The sequence below is a fragment of the Camelus dromedarius genome, chromosome 1 (genome assembly GCF_036321535.1).
Source record: "Camelus dromedarius isolate mCamDro1 chromosome 1, mCamDro1.pat, whole genome shotgun sequence".
NCBI classification, from domain to species: Eukaryota; Metazoa; Chordata; class Mammalia; order Artiodactyla; family Camelidae; genus Camelus; species Camelus dromedarius.
Window position 1 is genome coordinate 120,974,873 of NC_087436.1, and position 6,002 is coordinate 120,980,874.

Consider the following 6,002-nt stretch of genomic DNA (forward strand, 5'->3'; position numbering starts at 1 on the left):
ATTTTGGCCCCATTACTTAGCTAACTGACTCCACTGCGGCCTGGACCCCTGCCTGGGACCCAGGAGGGTGGAGGGAACATAGACCCAAGGGGTGCAGGCCCGCAGGCCCTCCTCGTGGGCTCTGGACGGACTTCTGCCTGCCCGCTGCCCCATAAGCTGTCAGGCACCCCCCCCCCGCCAGGATCCCCCCAGGATGCGTCCAGGATGTGGGTCCTGATGGGCCAGGCTGCCGGGGTGGGCTGATCCCTGATACTCAAAGGCTTAAGGGTCACTGAGCCAGGGCATTAGGAGACCTCCCCTGCTCCCACTCCCCCCAGCCCTGCAGGTCCCAGCCCCCCAGGGGGCTGACCGAAGCCTGGATTCCTCCTTCAGCCTTGCTTCCTCCTACAAGAACCAAATACACTCCCCGCACACTCATGTCCTGGAGTCACAGACCCTGTCCGACCCTCGGGGCCCTGTGCACCTGTCAAGGTTACCCCTTCTCCTCCCAGCCCCGACCCCAACCACAGCCCAGGAGCCAGCAGCTCCCGCAAGGCCGTGCCCCACCCAAGACCCAGACAGTCTGCACCAGCCACGAGGCTGCTCCTTGGTGAGCTGGGGGCCGCAGGGTCACAGCTGCAAACAAGGTCCAGGTTCCCTTCCCTGGGCTCGTAAACACCAGGAGCAGACACGTGTGGTTAAATCCAAAGAACGAAATCTGGTCCCCTCCAGTTTCTAATAGCATTTGTTTTTCAAACAGCCTGCAGCCCTCAGCACGGAGAGTGGAAATTTTATGCCTTGGAAGAGAGACCTTTTACTCCCGGGCCTTAAACAAAAAAGCCTGAATCATTCCAAAACAAATTAACTCCCAATCAGCCAGCTTGTCTCAAAAGGGAGATAAAGTGGAAAGTAAACATCACTTGATTCCTTCCATGTATTTAAACATTACTTTTAACAATAAGAGCAGATATTTACACACACAGGCGTTAAAACCCGAGGGCTGAGCAATTAGCCCTGCCTTCCAAAGCACCGTTTACTGACTTGTTAAGGAAAGCACCAATTTCTCAGATAAATAAACCATTCTGAGCTCAGCTGTAAACTGATTTTTTACATTTACTTAAATTACACCACGACTATTCCAGGACATTCTTATTTTATCTCTTCGGGAGAACAGAAATGAAAGTTCTAGCTCACAAATTTGCTTTCCTTGCCTCTGCCTTAAGATGCGCTCAGTCCTCGATTCACTCATTCTCAAATCTCTCCCGCGTCTGCTGTGTCCTGGGTGCCGTGCTGGGCCCCGGGGGTGGGCGTTGGTGGGTACAACTCCACAGATCTCTCTGCACTTACTGTCCTGCTTCCAGCCCACCACAGAGACCAGAGAAATGGAAGCTACACTGAAGTCCGCGGCAGGGCCGGAAAGCGGGGCCGCGCGCCCTCCGAAGACCCAGACTGCGCGGTCCGCGTGGGTCGGAACCAAGGAAGGCCCGCCCAACACAGGCAAAGCCAGAAGGGGGAAGGCAGGGCGACCGGGAGGACACGGAGGCGAGAAAGGCCCCGCAGACACGGGGACAAGCAGGCGCAGGGGAGGTGGGCGGTGACGGGGCGGGAGTGAGCGCAGCTGGGGAGGCGCGGGCAGCGCCTTCATGAGCCGGCTGGGCTTTGGAGCAGTCAGGGAACTATTTGAGTGAAGGCTGTTCATTCTCCTGAAAATGATTATCAAGGCAATACATGACTGCAGTAAAAAAATTCAGATAATACAGAAAAGCATAAAGAAGAAAATGGAAATCACTCCAGATCTCACCACCCAGAATCTCCCCTAGCTTTTTGGTAAACGTCCTCCCAGACAGACCTCTGAATGTGCACGCAGGTTCACCAGCATCGGCGGACTCACAATCCACCTGGCGTTCCATAAGCTGCTCTTGTATCCTGGATGGCTTTCCGTGCAACAGACACAGACCTGCTCATCGCTTGAAACCACACGGTGTTCCCAGCAACGATGGACCCAGACACGAGCAGTGGGTGCCCTGGAGAAGCACGTGTAGCTTTGCCTGGCTTTTTGGGCTCACAGACAGCACTGCAGAGAGCGTCCCCCTGCACAGAGCCCTGCCCGTGGGAGGCGGCAGAGTCAGGGAGCAAACAGCCCGCGGTAGCAGGCTCTGCTCTGGGTGGCGCTGGGGGGCAGGGAGGAGCGCGGGGTCAGGTAATCAGATCGTGGGTCACAGAACCTGATCACCGTACGACGGACCATCGCAGACCCTGGGGCTCCAACATCAGAGAGGGCCTCCAGCAAGAAAGACAGAAACGCAAACCCCAACTGCCAAGGGAACTGGGAATAAACAGGGAGGAGAGGAACTCCCGGAAGAAGAGAGCGAGGCTCGCAGACGAGAAGAGACGGTGCCACCACAGAGTAAGACCATGCCCCGTAGAAACGTAGAAACGAGCGCTCGGCAGACAACAAACATTCCTGCACGTTAATTAGCTGGCGGTGGAAGATGGAGAAAGTAACAGTGAGGACACAGGGTGACGCGAGAACAGGGATTCAGAGAGAGAGCAGGTGGGGCAGAGACAGGGATGCGCGCACTGGAGGACCGTCCCCGGGAGCACGGACGCGGGATGAGGGAGGGCAGGGAGACTGGCAGCAAAGAAACGACTCTGACCCACGTTCCGGCATGAAGACCATCAGTCCGGTTCACAGGCCTCTGAGCGCTCGGCACAGGCATGCCACAGAGCCGCTAAGCGCATCCTGGTGAAATCTCGCTGCAGGGCAACAGAAGTAGGTCACAAAAGAAGACAAGGAATCAGAATGCACTAGAACTTCTCAGCTGCATCCTGGAAGCTGGGGAGGGCAGAGCGCCCGTGGCCGAGAAAGTTCACAGGCACCCAAATTCCACAGCAGCTCCCCGCCCCACCTCCTGGTGCCGGGGCCAGACAGGGACTCTCCGGTACTCAGAGGATGCCTGGCCCCTGCGCCCCTGGCCAGGACCTCTCAGAGGACGTGCGGCACCAAAGGAGATGCTGAAACCACAAGCAGGCAGACTTGGGATCTAGGAAACGGGGGTCATCGCAGGAAAGAGACTAAGCAGCTGGGAGCAGGGGAGAGAAGGCGTCTTCCCGACGGATGTTTCCAGAGAGAAAGAGGGGCGGGACAAGCCACTTGCCGCGTGAAGCACAAAGGACAGTGAAATCATGTACGCTTTGGTGAAAAGTTCAGGAACTGGTGATGGAAACACGAGAAAATGTGAACGTACCCCCCAGGGGGTGTCTGCAGCTCACCTCGGGGAGAGGGGGAGGATTGCTGATGAGACACAGTGGGGATTTGAGTAAAGAACTGATGTGTTGATGAACTTGGCTAAAAAGATTTAAGCCATAGGTTGATGAGTTGATTCATATTGAACAGTCATTTAATCCAAAATGTGATTTCCCTGCATGGGGAGGTGGGGCCTCTGAGAGAATTCAACTTGCACATCTGTCCACAGAGAAGTCAAGGGCTGGGATCTAAGGTGGACAGACCAGCATAAGGCAGAATGACGCGTCACCTGGGAACAGACGCGCCAGACAGAGTAGAGCAAACCAGACCCCAAACGGACGGAAAGCTGAGAGTCTTTGCTTCCTGGGGCAGGCGGGGAGGCAGACGCTTTTATGATACACCTTGAAGAGTGATTTGACTTTTTGGACATACTGCTTCACTGAAACGAAACGTAAGATACAGCACGGGGCGGGGGTGCGTGTGCTGACTCAGTGGCTGGTCAGGAGCATTGGTTTCCTCGGTCGTGTGGTTTCTGCCTGGAAAGAGCACCCAAGCCCAGGGTCCCCCCCCCCAGACCCCCTGGGCTCAGCTCGGCTCACTGCTGGGGGCCAGCGCCCTCGACCCTGGTTTCAGTGGTGCCAGCGTGGCCACACCCAGCGAGAGCGGAGGGAAGGAGACCCAGGGCCCTGCCTGGACCAGGTGCTGGTCTGAAGGAGGCCTGGGTGGGTGTGGACAGATGGGTCGGAGATGTGGTCCAGTGGGGAGACGGAGACCAGCGAGGACCTGCCGGCGGGAAGGAGGCTGGCGGTTCTGGTGAGACATCTGAGGCCGCGGACAGGAATGGAGGGACCCGGGACTGCAGATAATTTCTTTACCTGGTGACAAGTGGAACCCTTCCCAAATCTGGGACTAGAAAGCAATTGTGTGAATTGCTCTAGGGACAGAGTTTCAGAAACACCTCCTGGTCCCTGCCCCAAGGAGGGAGAACTGCTGGCCCGGGGGGTCCTCAGAGTCCTGTCTGCTGGTCAGAGGACAGAGGCCACCGCCCACTCAGGATGCAGAAATTGGACATAGCTCTTCCACAGGCCGTCTCCAGGGCCCACTCAGCATGCCCCGGGCCCTGCCGGCCCGCACCCGCTGTCTGAGCTCGTGCTGAGACACTGGCCCGGCGGCCGCAGCTCCCAGCCCTGCACATACTTCCCCCAAACTCACCAGCTGTCTGTGGGAATCCAAGGGCCCAGTCTGGCTGGCAGAAGCCCTTCCTAGCAGGGAGGTTTCTCCCCGGGTCAGGGAGCAGGCAGTCCTGTTGTCACACGACCTCCCAAGGGCCCCAGAGTTCCCAGCCTGCGTCAGGAGTCACTGTGGGGCGCCAGGCAGTGGGACGTCCCTAGAACATCCAGGCCCCCTGGACAGTGAGCCTAAGGCCCGGGGTTGGGACGACACGGCGGGGTGTCGGGGACCCCCTGCCCCACCGGTCCAAGAAGGTGCCCAGGGGAGAGGGTGGGGCCCTGACAAAGGTCGGGGGGCTGACCCCCTTCTAAGAAGGTTCTGGGTGTCTGGGCAAGTCCCTGAAGTGGAGGGTGGGGTCAGCAGATATCTTTGAGGAATCTGGAGCTGGGGCCCCTGGCGGGTGGGGGTGGCTGACTGTGGCATTTGAGTTATTGGTGTTACTTCAAAGAGAACCTGCAGTGTTCGCTAAAAATGCAGACTCCCAGACACCCGCTGTAGCAGCTCTGGTCCCGGAGCCTGGAGTGGGCCCCGGGATCCGCGTTTCATCTGTGTGCAATGTTGCTGTGGATCGAGGAGCCTTCTAAGCGGCTGCTCACGCTGTTCCTTGTCTGTAACACCCTTCCCCCTCCTCCTCCTTCAGATGTGCAGTGTCAACTTTGCCTTCAAGACTGAGTTCCAACAGGGCTGGACCAGGTGCCTTTGCGTGTTTCCCAGGGTCCCCCTCGTTCAGAGCAGTGACCCCACATTGTGGTCACTCCTGTTGGGTTTCCTGCACACAGTGGGGTCTCAGCAAAGGCATTGGCTGAACACATCCTTTCCCACAGGTTCTAGAAGCAGCAGTGGTAACAGCCACACGACACCCGCCCTGCAGAGCCCCAAGGCCCAGGCAGTCCCCAGCAGGTGCTTCCCTGAGGTTGGGGACACCCTCTGGAATGTTCCCTCCTGTTCATGACTCTGCAGCTCTGGGCCTGGCCCAGCAGAGGCAGCCAAGCATGGCTGGAATCGGAGCTTGGAGGCCCCGGTCCATCCCTGCCCCTCGCAGCCTCCCCAGGCCAGACGCCCACCTCCCGCAAGGAATGGGAGCCCAGAAGGGCCCTGGAGCCCCTGCCAGGAGAGCGGAAGGAACGACAGATATGCGTGATACAGCCTGCAGAAGGGCCCAGCTCCCCAGGGACGCTGGAAAATTCCCCCAGTGCTCGGAGCCAGATGGCCACTCCAGGGAATTAAGCCCAGTTTGGGTTGATCCCAAAGCCAGGACACACACCTCTCAGGGGCCCTGGAGATGTTCTGTGTGCCCCAGAGCCCCGAGAGGAGGTTGAGCACCAGTGCAGAGAGAAGGATGTGCAGGACTGGTCCCCTGGCGCCACGCCCTGAGTGTGCAGGGGAACCGAGGCAGGGAGCCTGACCCCCACAGCAGCCCCGCTGTGGGCCTCCCTCTGTGCCCGGCCCGGGTTCACGGATTGACCCCTCACAGGACCCCGCGAGGAGGTAACCATACCCCTCATCATGTGGCGGTGCCGAACTGGATCCTCCCCCCGGCAGCCTC